The sequence below is a fragment of the Schistocerca piceifrons genome, chromosome 6 (assembly GCF_021461385.2).
Source record: "Schistocerca piceifrons isolate TAMUIC-IGC-003096 chromosome 6, iqSchPice1.1, whole genome shotgun sequence".
In the NCBI taxonomy this organism is placed as follows: domain Eukaryota; kingdom Metazoa; phylum Arthropoda; class Insecta; order Orthoptera; family Acrididae; genus Schistocerca; species Schistocerca piceifrons.
In genome coordinates this window covers 347,737,118-347,752,773 of record NC_060143.1, presented here as the reverse complement: position 1 = coordinate 347,752,773, position 15,656 = coordinate 347,737,118, and the positions used below count along the sequence as shown (strand labels likewise).

At 42.4% G+C, this 15,656-nt stretch overlaps 1 protein-coding gene across 1 annotated transcript in view; it reads right to left on the bottom strand.

The window, feature by feature from the left end:
* The window catches only part of LOC124802944 (protein FAM110B), a 461,907-nt gene that overhangs the window by 341,178 nt on the left and 105,073 nt on the right, over positions 1 to 15,656 (bottom strand). The gene's annotated exons all lie outside the window — the stretch shown is intronic.

Here is a 15,656-nt window from a genome sequence, read left to right as displayed (position 1 = left end):
GAAGCTTTGAAGGAAATGGAAGAGAGTAGGAACTTAGTAAGGGAAAAGAATGTTCAAAAAGTTGAATAATGAATTTAGGAGAGTAACCGAGCAGGATAGGAATACATGGATGAAAGAGAGATGTAAAGAAATAGGGAAACTAGAAAAGGATGGAAAATATGAAATCGTATAAAAATTACCTGCTGACCCTTTCTTTGAAGCAAGTAAAAGCATGGCAAGTATGGTAATAGGAAGAAGTGATGATACTATGATTCATAAACCGGAGGAAGTCTTGGGAAGGTGGCAAGAATATGGAGAGAGCCTATATAAGCCTGATGAAAAACCAAACGATATTGAATTAGGAAACGAGAGTTATGAAAGAGGACAGAGGATACTGCACCTTGGAAAGAGAAGTAGAAAGGGTATAAGAGAGATGAAGAATCATAAGGCAAGGCGAATTGGTGGATTACCAGCATAATTGTTTAAGAGCCTTGGGAGTAGGGGTGTGAAAGAGTTAACTCATCCATGTAATAAGATATATAAAATAGGTGAATGGCGGGATAACTTTATCTTGGAAGTAATGACACCGATTGAGAAGAAAAGCAGTGCCTACTTTGGGGATTTTAGAACCATAACTTTGATTTCTCATGCATAAGGGTGATGCATAGAAGACTCGACAGAAGACTCAAAAAAAGTGTTGGGGAGAACGGCATGAATTTGAAAGAGAAAGCGTACAATAGATGGAATTAGATTGTTGAGAAATATAGGTGAGAGATACATTGAAAGAGGAAGAGAAGTTTATCCAGTTTTAATTGAATTGCAGAATGAATTTGGTACAGTACAGTAGAATAAATTAATGCACATTCTCAGAAAGAATGAAGTCGTCTGGAGGGATAGAAGACTGATTGACAACCTATATCTACAACAGAAACCACGAGTACAGATTCAGAATAAGATGACATAGGAAAGCACAATTGGGAGTGAGCAAGGCTACTGCCTGTCCCCAGTGCTGTTTAACATGTATTTGAAGCATATTATTCAGAAATGTCTGAAACGAAAAAGAGGAGGATAGAATGTATTCGATTTGCGTGTGATATCGTGTTACTGGTAGAGAGCGAAAAAATTATGATTTGAATGTTAAAATAATTAGATAAGACATGTGAGGTAGTCGGAATGGGAATTAATAAGAAAAAGACAAATTTTATGGTGATAAGTGCAAGAAAAGTAAGAACAACTATAAAGTTAGGACAGGAAGATATAGAATACGTTAATGCTTCCAAATATTTGAGAAATATAATTATAGAGATGCAAGAAGGAGGCGAAAACGTGTATATCTATTGCCAAGGAGGCATTTCATAAGAGGGGGCGGCTTCTATGTGCTTACATAGACAAGAACCTGAGGAAGACACTGGATGAGTGCTTTATATGGAGCACGGCAAAATATAGTCCTGAGACATGGAAAGAGGAAGAAAGAAGAATAGAAGCATTTGGTACGTGGAGAAGCACGGAAGGGATATAATAAGTCGATAAAGTGAGAAATGAGGAGGTGTTGAGAAAAGAGGGAGAAGAGGAGAAATTTTGAAGATAATCAGGAAGAGCAAATACAGTTGGCTTGGACACAGGATGAGAAGAGACTGTTTACAGGTGGATTCTATGGAAGGAACGGCGAATAGAAGAAAAAGGAAGTGGGCGTAGAAGATACCAGACGGTGGCTACTATAGCGACAGAAAACATTTATGAGAAGACGAAGGGGGTAGCAAATGACGGACAGCGTGGATAGCTACGGCTCAACACATGATGATGGCGATGATGTCTTGGTTTCTAAATATCTCTAACAGAACGTTCGCAATTAGATATCTTGTTAGTGACTATTTCGTAGATCATCTGCTTGGTTTCTGTCGAGATGGGTTGGAACGAGTCACAGATGTAAGGGCTGCATGAAGCTATTCCATAACATACCAAGAGGCTATCATCTTGTCTCAAATCGCTGAGAAAAATGCAAATAGTAGGGGGTATTCTTTTTGTCGTCAAACGAGGTGGTAATATGTCAACAGATCTTTGCATAGAATAAGAGTCGCTCAGCTGACATTTCTGGAGGACAAATAATGAGAAAATGCATTACTTGGAATGAGCATAGAAACTTACACATAGGTGCAATTCTCCAGTCACTAAATATCAGCTGTTTTCTGCATCAGAAATGACAAAAATACTAACTCAGTGGAGTAGTTCGAAGTTTATGGAAAGAGGAGCGAATAAGCAAATACGATGTCCGTCGCGCAGTTATGAAATTTCGCGATGTGAAGCGCGGAAATAAAGCTCCATTCTGTGGAGCAGACACGTGGCCGGCGCCAACTCATCTCGTTATCGCAGCACGGCATTTACCCCTTTCAGCGAGTCTGCCCGCAATTTTCACATTCCTGAAGTCGCAGTGGGAGAAGAGAGCTGTTTGCGGCGGGAAGCTGGTTTTGTTCCGTGATTGATCCTGTGTCTAAAGCGAGACTGTAGCAATAGCAGCACACCTCTTTCATTTCCTCGTCCTCATGTCTAATTGTACTCTCATTTCAGATTAACGGCGCTTGGCAGGCAGGACCTCACTGATTCTCTGTGGAAAACGGTCTGCATTGTTCTGAAAATGCCTTCAGTTCGGCGGAACGAACCGGTAGACTTGCAGTCTGCTCTGTTTAATATTTTATGGAAAAGGCGCTGTTCCAAACGTACGTGCTCATTACCAGTACAATCTTCTGCAAATTTCTCTCGCAAAAAGTAACGATTTTTTTAAATGTTATATGAAAACGACAGTTCTTCCTGATGGGCTTTGCTTTCTTCACCTCACTGTCGCGCGATCACAGCCTTTCTCGTTATTCTGCATTATATCATCGTAGTTTCCGTGTCTGCATCGCAGGTAACAGGCCCTTTCAAGAGAAATATCTCAGCTCCAATGGCTAAAACCGAATAAAAATGATTGTAAAATATGGAGACAAGTGTATTGCACCACCCATCAAAGTTATACAGGGTGTTACAAAAAGGTACGGGCAAACTTTCAGGAAACATTCCTCACACACAAATAAAGAAAATATGTTATGTGCACATGTGCCCGGAAACGCTTAATTTCCATGTTAGAGCTCATTTTAGTTTCTTCCACCTACGCTCAATGGAGCACGTTATCATGATTTCATACGGGATGCTCTACCTGTGCTGCTAGAACATGTGCCTTTACAAGCACAACACAACACGTGGTTCATGCACGATGGAGCTCCTGCACATTTCAGTCGAAGTGTTCGTAAGCTTCTCAACAACAGATTCGGTGACCGATGGATTGGTAGAGGCGGACCAATTCCATGGCCTCCACGCTCTCCTGACCTCAACCCTCTTGATTTTCATTTATGGGGGCATTTGAAAGCTCTTGTCTACGCAACCCCGGTACCAAATGTAGAGACTGTGGACGGCTGTGATACAATACGCCATTCTCCAGGGATTGCATCAGCGCATCAGGGATTCCATGCGACGGAGGGAGGCTGCAGGTATCCTCGCTAACGGAGGACGTTTTGAACATTTCCTGTAACAAAGTCTTTGAAGTCACGCTGGTACCTTCTGTTGCTGTGTGTTTCCATTCCATGATTAATGTGATTTGAAGATAAGTAATAAAATGAGCTCTAACATAAGCGTTTCCGGACACATGTCCACATAACATATTTTCTTTCTTTGTGTGTGAGGAATGTTTCCTGAAAGTTTGGCCGTACCTTTTTGTAACCCCCTGTATACGCTGTCCAGACGGCCACGTGAGGGAATGTCATTTCTGGTTATGGCTCTGGCGCATCGTACTGCACATGCAGCAGCAATCTGAGCTGCAGCTGACACCACAGTGACACAACGAATTGTTACAAATCGGTTACTTCAAGAAAAGCTCCGATCCAGTCGCCGTGCAGCGTGCATTCCACTGACCCCAAACCACCGCCATCTGCGACTTCAGTGAGGACAAGCGAGAGGGCTGGCTGGAGGTATGTTCTGTTCTCTGATGAAATATGGTTCTGCCTCGGTGCCAATGATGGCCGTGTGTTGGTTAGAAGAAGGCCAGTTGAGGGGCTGCAACCAACCGGTCTGCGTGGTAGACACTCTGGAACTAAACCTGGAGCTGCGACCTGGGGTCTGATTTCGGATGCACTCTCGTGGTTATCACACGCACCCTGACTACAATTTTGAACATGTTCTGGTGATTCGATCTATTGTGCTGCCAGTCACGAACAGCATTCCAGGGAGTGTTTTGCGAGAGGATAATGGTCGCCCCCATACAGCTGTTGTTACCCAACATGCTCTACAGAATGTCAATATGTTGCCTTCGATCGCCAGATCTGTCCCCAATCGAGCATGTATGGGTCATCATCGGACAACTCCAGCGTCATCCACAAACAGCGTTAACCGTTCCTGCACTGAGCGACCAAGTGCAACAAGCATGGATTTCCATCCCACAGCCTGAAATTCGGCACCTGTACAACACAATATATGCACATTTGTATGCTTGCATTCAATATCCTGGCGGTTACATCGGTTATTAAAGTACCTGCATTTCACGTTTGCGATGGCTATCTCGCGCTTAGAGTAACTTGTGATTCTGCAATGTTAATCACTTAAATAAGTTTCGTAGGCAAATGTAATCCCGAAATTTCATTACTCTACGTTAATTATACAATGAAGGCTTTCACGACCGGATGGTACTGTTATTGATAATTCTTCCAGGTTATATGGCCGTGGTCCATGGAATACTTCTATTCCTAACGTTTCGTCCAATACTACGTTGGACATCCTCAGAGGTATGGCTGGTCCTGTTGGGTCCTGCCGACTGAGGATGTCCAACGTAGTATTCGACGAAACGTTAGGAATAGAAGTATTCCATGGACCACGGCCATATAACCCGGAAGAATTATCTACGTTAATTATTTTTTGGTGTTACGATTTTTTCCGTCATCGTATCCGTAAAACTGCGGTTGTGGACAATCGGTGTTCGTAAGGTAACAAGTTTAAAGATTACAGAAACCCAAGTCTCTGAACAAGGAATATCGTTTTAGAGACAAATACAGTCTGCAGACTCACAAGAGTAGTAAATGAGGTGGTAGTGGGTGTGTACCGGTCTTCATTCCAGAGAATGCTTTGATGTATGTGTCCACGCTAGTCTATCCTGAACCAGCCTCTCAATCTCTGCGTAACTACTGCAGCCTACATCAATTTCAGCCTGCTTACTAGTCAAGACTTTGTTTCCCTCTACAATTTTGACTCCTCGCACTTTCTACCATCGCCAGAGTGACAACTGCTTGATCAGTCATAAAGTGTCCTATTTACCGATCGAACTGTGCCATATATTTCTTTCCTCTCACATCCATTTTAGTACCTCTCTTATTAGTTATTCGATCTACACACCTAATCGTCAACATTCCTTTGTAGCGCGTTTCGAATCTACTATTCTCTTCTTCCCTGACTGTTTGTCGCCCACCTTTCCCTTCCGTACAACGCTAAACAATATATATTAGATAATAAATTCAGCTTTTTCAGAAATGCTTTTCTTGGCACTGCCATTCTGTATTTTACAGCCTCTCTGTTTTCGCCATCAACAGGTATTTTGTTGCCCAAAGAGTAGAGCTCATCTACAACATTTATTGAGGAAAATTTGATAAATTTTAATTTTGTCCCTCTCAGTTGCATGAATATACAATTTATTGCTGCAGTGGTTACCGATTTCGAGCCGGCTTTCATGTTGTCAATCCGCACACCTTCTTATTAACCGTAACTATTTACACGACAGGGTGCCGAAAAGCACGAACTGCTTCACAGTTTGACTCACTCGTATGAAGCAGTTCGTGCCTTTCGGCGCCATGTTTAAGTAGTTACGGTTAATAACAAGGTGTGCGATCTGAGAATGGACGAGTTAGCCCTAAAGCGGCAACCACTGCAGCAATAAATTGTATATTAATGCAACTGAGACGGACAAAATTAGAATTATCAGATTTTCCTCAATATCATACAGCTGCGGACCTACCATTCCGAAGCTGCATGCCTCGAATCAGCAGCTACGTTTAGTATCTCATTTCCTAATCTACTTCCCTCAGCGTCGCCTGATTAATTCGACTACACTCCATTACAATTGTTTTACTATTGTTGATGTTCACCTTATAATCTCTCTTCAAGACACTATGCCTTTGTATTGTATTGTACGTTAAGTGGGACCATAGAAACGACGGAGAGGCTCCGTCCCCGCCGCAGCCGCAGTGCCCACGACGACTACCGCAGTCCACTTCACCCCTCCGCCGCTCCATATCGAACCTCTCTTTCAGGGTTCAGGGTTATTGTGCGGTTCGGCCCCCGGTGGACCCCCCCCCCCCCCCCCCAAGGAACCTCTCACACCAGACGAGTGTAACCCCTATGTTTGCGTGGTAGAGTAATGTTGGTGTACGCGTGCGTGGAGAACTCGTTTGCGCAGCAATCGCCGACATAGTGTAGCTGAGGCGGAATAAGGGGAACCAGCCCGCATTCGCCGAGGCAGATGTAAAACCGTCTAAAAACCATCCACAGACTGGCCGGCTCTCCGGACTTTGACCACAAGTCCGCCGGGCGGATTCGTGCTGGGGACCGGGCGCTCCTTCCCAATCCGGAAAGCCGTGCGTCAGACCGAACGGCTAACCGGGCGGGCACTATGCATTTCATTCGACTGCTCTTCCAATTGCGTCACACTTCACAGCGATCAGATCACTTTTAATTGGGCTGCAGCCCCGCAATGTTCTTATCTATGGACTGAATAGCCCGAGAGGTGCCAGTATTGTCGAAGGTTGTCAAGAACGTCGTCCTTTTGCACATCGAACTGCAGACTGTCGTTTTCTATAGCAAAATGTGTGGAAGTGGACGTCCCAAGGAAAGAGGTAGTTTTATGGACGCCCTTTATGCCATTTCCTGAGGCCTTTTCGAGTCGATTCTTCACGGTAGTGTGTCTGGAATGTTTTCTGGGCTACTCATAAGAAAACCGCGTGAGTTCAACGCTGGTTGTTTCTGTTGCGATCTCCATCGCATAGGGCTCAAAAAAAAAAAAAAAGAAATATGGATAAGGGGTGGTGTGACGACCTGACCAATGTGTGAGACGTCCTACGTGGCTTTAGGCAGAATTGTGGTGAAATCTGGCGACAATGTGACATCATCAACCCACCTTACATCTCACATGAACTTCTGAGCTACGGCCTTTTTCCGGATGTGGCGAGCACTTGGTGTTTCAAGCGTCGTAGAGTCCGAGGAATACATCGCAGGGAGCCATGGTTCTCGCACCATTACAGAGTAAGGTTGTAGGTATCTATCAGCCAAATTACGAACTTACGCGTCGTAATGAGAGACAATTACCGTGTTTCAAGAAAGTGACCCTCTAATTGCGTTGCACAGAGTAGATAGGAACTTTTTAGCCCAGTAATACCGTAAACACAAGATTAAACCCCAACTGTCGTTTCTTTTTATGTTTTTTAACAGATGTGACGATGAGCGATGCTACCAGAAACCAGTAATTTTGAGGTCATAAAATAGACGAATGGAAAAACTGGTAGTCTATCGGGAAAGACCAGTTTGGATTCCGTAGAAATGTTGGAACATGTGAGGCAATACTGACCCTACGACTTATCTTACAAGATAGATTAAGGAAAGGCAAACCGACGTTTCTAGCATTTGTAGACTTAGAGAAAGCTTTAGACAATGTTGACAGGAATATATTTTAACTAAAGTTCAGTCTTGATCACAAGATTTCTGCCTAGTATTAACTGAATGGAAGCTGCTGACTCTTGGGAATAAGCTAATATTGCTAACAACAAACGACATTAAAGAAAATATATACTGTGAGGGCAATGTCAGAATTCCCAGACTATTGAATAAGGGTCGACAAGAGGTTCTCAAACTTACACCACATATAGCTCGAACAGCCCGTTTTTGAGCCAAAAATACCCTTTTTGAATCAGAATTACCCCAAAAAATAATACCATATGACATAAGCGTGTGAAAATATGCGAAGTAGACTACTTTTCGTGTTGAACTGTCACTTATTTCAGATACTGTTCTAATGGTAAATAAAGCAGCATTTAGTTTCTGAACAAGATCCCGAATATGGGCTTTCCACAACAGCTTACTATCTGTCCGAACACCTAGGAACTTGAACTGTTCCGTCTCGCTTATAATATGCCCATTCTGTCTGATCAAGATATCAGTTCTTGTTGAATTGTGAGTTAGAAACTGTAAAAACTGAGTCTTACTGTGATTTAGCATCAAATTATTTTCCACAAGCCACGAACTTATTTCATGAACTACATTATTTGATAATGTTTCAATATTACACACAAGATCCTTCACTACCAAGCTGGTGTCATCAGCAAACAGAAATATTTTTGAATCACCAGTAATACTAGAAGGCATATCATTTATATAACTAAGAAACAGCAGTGGCCCCAGCACCGACCCTTGGGGGACGCCCCACTTAACAGTGCCCCATTGGGACTGAACATCACTACCACTCTCAATATTGCGGAGAATTACCTGTTCTTGAAGTAAGAGGCGAACCAATTGTAAGCTATCCCCTTACTCCATAATGGTCCAACTTCTGCACTAAAATCCTGTGGTCAACACAGTCAAAAGCCTTCGTTACATCAAAGAAAACACCTAGCGTTCGCAACCTTTTATTTAATCCGTCCAAAACCTCACAGAGAAAAGAAAATATAGCATTTTCAGTTGTTAAACCGTTTCTAAAACCAAACTGTACATTTGACAGCAAATTATGTGAATTTAAATGCTCCAGTAACCTTGTATATACAACCTTCTCGATAACTTTAGCAAAAACCGATGGCATAGAAATAGGTCTATAATTGTCAACATTATCCCTGTCTCCCTTTTTATAAAGTGGTTTCACTACCGAGTACTTTAATCGGTCAGGAAACCGACCACTCCTAAAGGAAAAGTTACAGATATGGCTAAGTACTGGGCTAACATACATAGAACAATACTTCAGTATTCTGCTAGATACCCCGTCATATCCATGAGAGTTCTTGGTCTTTAGTGATTTAATTATTAACTCAATCTCCCTCTTGTCAGTATCATGGAGGGGCATTTCAGGTAACAGTCTCGGAACACTTTTTTTCTGCGATCGCTATATGATTCCCTGTTGGGACTAGGTTTCTATTTAATTCACCTGCTATATTCAGAAAGTGATTATTAAATACTGTACATATATGCGACTTATCAGTAACACGGACATTCCCACTACTCACTGATTCTATATCCTCGACCTGTCTCTGCAGACCAGCCACTTCCTTTACGACTGACCATATGGTTTTGATTTTATCCTGAGACTTAGCTGTTCTATCTGCATACCACATACTTTTTTGCCTTCCAAATAACTTTTTTAAGCACCTTGCAATACTGTTTGTAATGGGCTGCTGCATTTAGATTTTGACTGTTTCTAACGTTTTGATATAATTGCCACTTTGTTCTACAGTATATTCTTATCCCTCTAGTCAGCCACCCAGGCTGCCTGTTTGTGCTAGTACCCTGTTTTGAACGTTCTAACGGAAAGCAACTTTCAAAGAGCACGAGAAAAGTCTTGAGGAAAGCATTATATTTATCGTCTACTGTATCAGTACTATAAACATCTTGCCATTCTTGTTCCTTGATAAGGTTTACGAAGGTCTCTACAGCAACTGGATCAGCTTTCCTAAAAAGTTGATAACTATATTTAACATGTGTTGCAGCACAAAAATCTTTTAGAGTTAAAACATGTGCATCATGATCTGAAAGGCCATTCACTTTTTTTGCTAACAGAATGCCCTTCTAGTAATGAGGAATGAACAAAAATGTTGCCTATGGTTGTTCTACTGTTCCCTTGCACTCTCGTTGGAAAGAATACGGTTTGCATACGATTATATGAAGTAAGGAGGTTTACCAGCATCCTTTTCCTTGCACAATCACTTATACAATTAATATTGAAGTCACCACATATAATTAACATTTTGTATTTCCTATAAAGTGAACCAAGAACCTCCTCTAGCTTTTGCAAAAATGTTGTGAAATCGGAGTCTGGGGATCTACTCGTATAAATAACAACAGTTAGAAGCTTAACTCCACTAAATTTAACCACACTTGCACAACATTCAAACACCTTTTCAGTGCAGTACTTTGAAACATCAATTGACTCAAATGGGATACCGTTTTTCACATACATGGCTACTGCCCCGCAACGCAAGGAGCTCCTAGAAAAGCTGCCAGCCAACCTGTATCCTGGTAAAGGAAGCCTCTGAATTATCTCCTTATTTAAGAAGTGTTCAGATATACCAATAATTTCAGAGTCAACATCTATAAGCAGTTCACTCTCTTAATCTCTCATACCTTGTATATTTTGATGAAATATACTAATTCTCTCATTACTCGGATACCTAAGCTTTGTCGAAAGTGGTTTCTTTGCTAGAGACTTTCCTTAAGCAAGAATACCTATCAGCTGACTTCAATCTAAAAAAGGTGCAGCTCTAACACCCACTAGTACAGGAATTTTCCCATGAGTGATCCCACCACCCCCACCTATGCTATCACCTATAAGCTTTGCCAGCCTCCCCTTTCCATACCTGTTGAGGTGCAGGCCGTGTCTAGTGAAACCCGTCCTGCTGATAGACTCCACCGACACCACTGAAATGTGACTCATGCCTTCTGTCATGAGCGCACCCCCAAGTCTCATGTTATTACGCTTGACGGCTGTATTAAGATGAAGCCGATCGTGACGCTGAAACAGTTCCACGAAATGCACATTCGTGTTGCCAGTCTGAGTGGCTATCTTTTCCAGGTCACCATCTATGTCATACTCCCCATCCCTATCAATACTATTACCAGCCCCACCCACAATCACTACCTGATCCTCTTTAGTAAAATCCCTGCATAACCCCCCTATGTTAACAGTCACCTGAGCCAATCCTGCATTAGGTTTCACAATGCTGGTGACCTGGTACTCACTCCCCAACACTTCCTGCAACTGCTGGCCTATGCCTCTACCATGAGAACTACCTAACAGTAGAACCTTCTTCTTTCTCTTAGACTTTGCAACTGTCCTAGCCACCGTAACTGTTGAGGTCTGCTGCATACTTGCTACATCTACAGCTACTAGAGATTCCTCTCCACTAGACTCTGACAGTTGGTCATATCTATTGCAAACACCAATAGTAAAACTATCTGAAAATCTCCTTCTCCTAGCAGATCTCTTGCCAACAGCCAGCTCCCATTCCCCAACCCCCTTCTCCCTCCTCGTCCTATCTAGCTCCTCCTGTGTGTTTTTCGACTGCACCTGAAGGGCACAGATCTTACGCTCCAGCTCCTCTATCAACTTACTCTTGCTACATAACCTGCAGTTCCAGGAGAGGATCTCACTAGAATGCCCACTGGCTTCCCCACTGCATTACCCCCCCCCCCCCCCCCAGTGAAAGTACTTAGAACAACTCTCACACCGCAATCCACTACTCACTAACCTACGGCAAAGCCCACACTTCTCACTCATGGTAAAATTTTACAGTTATTGAAACAAGAAAACTACTTTATCTAAGTTCCGCTAGTACAATAAGAAGATGTTAAAAAACTGACTACAATAATCACAAACTTACTCTACAAGGGAAGTAACTACTATTATTAACAATAATAATCAACAGCAAATGAGAATATAACAAAAGACTAACACAGAAAGAAAATCAAACGTCTAATGACACAGTAACGAAACTGAAAACAGTTCCCAAAAATTTCTTCTAAAATTATTTCACCAGAAAACACCAAGAACACCGGTTGAAGACTACTAAAGTTCCTAAATAAACCACTATACACAAACAATTAATTAGTAATTAGCTTTCGATGCGCCGCTACAGCTGCAACTGGTCAGCGCGGGACGTAAACACAGGTAAGAGGTTAAGTTGCTCGATACGAAACACTCACAAATATCAGGTCACAAGAAAGGCGGAGGTGAATGAAGAAACCACTAATAAGTCACTTATAAAGTAACTATTATCACAAAAACCGTTAAAATATGTATCTGAAACCTAAAAATATATGAAAACTTAGAGAGCGATCTCACACGCATTCACGCGCTTATGACGTCACACCAAAGACTTGTTAACACCGAGTATAGATTTAAGTGTCAGGTAGTCGTTTCTGTAAGTATTTGTATGGAGTGTAACCATGTATGGATGTGAAACTTGGACGATAAATAGTTTAGACAAGAAGAGAACAGAAATTTCTGAAATGTGGTGCCACAGAAGAATGCAGAAAATTAGATGGGTAGGAAACCCGCCTCTAGACTGAAGACCACAACAACAACAACAACAACAACAACAACAAAACAACAATCGACAGACTGAAAATTTTCGAAAAATAAAGATCTTCGATCACTTCCTACTTTCAGATGCGTCCAGTTTTGATTAACAAAGAAAAAAAAGATATCTGCTAGACCTTCAAAAATCACTTACACTGCCAAACAAAGTGAAAGCCAAGCAGCAAGTCGATATAATAGTTAACAGACTGGCAAACAATTATTCACATTAAGGATAAACATTCTGAGACGCTATTACAGGTACTATTAATTTCTCCCAGAAGTAAAGTGTTCTCACTTGCTTATTAACGCTGAAAATAGTTCATGGAGTACCTTAATGAGAGCTGTGTCAGGAAGGAAGGGCTAAAGACATGCACGGAAGGAGGCAGCTACTAAATGAATGTCGCACTTGACACGCGCACCTGCTGCAGCAGGCAAGTTTCGGTCTCGGTACGTCTGGCTGCCATACGCGGTCCCGCAAATGCAGTTCGGTCGTGTAGGCAAACATCAAACAGGGAGCACAAAGCGATGCTGCTCTTGCCGCGTACATGCGCCAATTCGCAGCAGAGGGACCGCAAAAGCATACAGCAGCGAGAGGCAGTTTGGCAGCCAAATAGCACCGAGCAATTACGCCAATTACTCGCGGCAGACTCCGGCATTACGTTTACAGCGTAGACGAATACCTATGGATGCAATACCCACTTGCATTCGAGAGCAGTTTTCTGACAGCTGCACGACTGCACCGAATTAGATTGTGTATGAAAATGTCGAGGGTTGGAAGTTTAATAGTGGCAACTATTTATTTACAGCTCGTACAAAATAGGTACGTGTTTCAAAGTTTTACTGAGCTACTGTAGAACCCGTTGCCACCGATCTGGAAATCGTAGGAGCCTCGCGGGATTAGCCGAGCGGTCTGGGGCGCTGCAGTCATGGACTGTGCGGCCGATCCCGGCGGAGGTTCGAGTCCTCCCTCGGGCATGGGTGTGTGTGTTTGTCCTTAGGAAAATTTAGGTTAAGTAGTGTGTAAGCTTAGGGACTGATGACCTTAGCAGTTCAGTCCCATAAAATTTCACACACATTTGAACATTTTTGAAGTCGTAGGATACTCTTAGCAGTGCCAGTTGTGTTGACAGTTCGAGCGGCGCGGTCTATTCCCCGACGAATTTGTAGCAGTTCTGAAGCGAATGCAGCTAAGTGTTTCCTTCCGTTTAGAAATCGGGTTGAGCTCACGAGGGCTTAAGTCGGGGAGTGCACTAGGTGGTATAGCACTTAGCAGCCCCATCAGTCGAACATATCAAGAACAGCTTGCACTGTACGTGCTTGAGCATTGTCCTGCAAAATGATGGTCAGGTCCTGCAAAAAGTGTCATCACTTCTGTTTCTAAATTTGTCGTAGGTTGTGTTCCAAAAATGAACAGCATAGAGAGAGAAATAATGACACTTTCTGCAGACTGTAGCGCCTAGAACCGCTCGGCCACTCCGGCCGGCACACTTCGGGCCATTCGCATCAGAACTGCTACAAATTCGTCGGGCAATAGACCGCGCCGCTCGAACGGTCAACACAACTGGCACTGCTACGACTTCCACATCGCTGGCAACGGGTTATACACAACGCTGGTGACTACTCTGAAGGTCAGTAAAACTTTGAAATGCGTATCTATCTTGTACGACCTGTAAATAAATAGTTGCCTCTATTAAAGTTCGAACACTCGTATTAAGGCCCCTTTGTTCCTCTGCAGACGATTCTTTAACGCTCGTAATTGTTCGCTTGTACCAAAGAGAAACAATACGTGGAAAATAACCTAAAAACTAAGTGGCTGGACAACAGGTTGTCACTTCTAATAAGAACTATAGTAAAATGGTCGCATCATCACAGTTTTATAGCACAGAGGTCAATGATAAGAAATGTGTATCTCATAAAACGTTGCATCAATGAGTAGAGCGTAGTCCGCTTTGTTTCCTACTAACACATTTAAGGTACGCTGTCAAAGAAGCTGTAGATATCTGACACGACTTTTTTTCTTTTTATGATGTTGTTTTCTATGACGACTTCAGATATGAAAATCGTGTTGGCCTTTCTATGTTTTCGGCTATTTTTCACGCAACGCAGTTAATTACTCCCGTAGCCTGACTAGAACTGCAATGAAACCGTTCTTTGCACAAGGTTACTGCAAATGTTGCAAGTTCTTTGCACTGAGCAGCACAGATTGTTACTGCACGGAAGGACGTGAAATACATTATTAAAAAACAAATAAAAACAGTCTCGATTGCGTTTTCAAATTTTTTATTCGTTAAAAACCGGTTTCGACCCTTTAATAAGACCATCTTTAGCTGTGACATCTTTACTTCCACGGGCCTCGCTCCGTCTGCGCCACCAGCAACCAAATGGTGGGGAAAGCCTGAAGATGGTTTGAGGAAACGGCCGAAACCGGCTGCTAACGAATAAAAATCTCAAAACGCTGTTGAGGCTGTTTTTATTTGATTTTTAGCATTTTATACCGATTGCTACTTTGCTCTAATTACAGAAAGCTTTCTAAAATTCTGAAATACACTGCCTGACAAAAGCAGTGAAGTGCCCAGAAGGGGAGCAGGAAACGAAATGAACCGCACAGTTTCAGCGTGTATGTTACATTATTGCAGTGATGACAAAATCCAGTCAATTTGACACAGAATTAGCACAATGGACTCGCATTCAGGTGGACGACGGATCAAACCCGCCTCCGGCCATACAGATTTAGGTTCTCCGTGATTTCCCTAATTTGCTCCAGGTAAATGCCGGGCATGAAAGGGAAGCAGTGGTTGGGAATGGAGTGAGACAAGGTTGTAGCCTCTGCCCGATGTTATTCAATCTGTATATTGACCAAGCAGTAAAGGAAGCAAAAGAAAATTCGGAGAAGAAATAAAAAGTTTGAGGTTCGCCGATGACATTGTAATCCTGTCAGAGACTGCAAAGGACTTGGAAGAACAGTTGAACGGAATGGATAGTGTCTTGAAAGGAGGATATAAGATGAACATCAACAAAAGTAAAACGAGGATAATGGAATGTAGTCGAGTTAAGCCAGGTGATGGTGAGGGAATTAGATTAGGAAATGAGACACTTACAGTAGTAAAGGAATTTTGCTATTTGGGGAGCAAAATAACTGATGATGGTCGAAGTAGAGAGGATATAAAATGTAAACTGGCAATGGCAAGGAAAGCGTTTCTGAAGAAGAGAAATTTGTTAACATCGAGTACAGATTTAAGTGTCAGGAAGTCGTTTCTGAAAGTATTTGTAAGGAGTGTAGCCATGTATGGAAGTGAAACATGAACGATAAATAGTTTGGACAAGAAGAGAATAG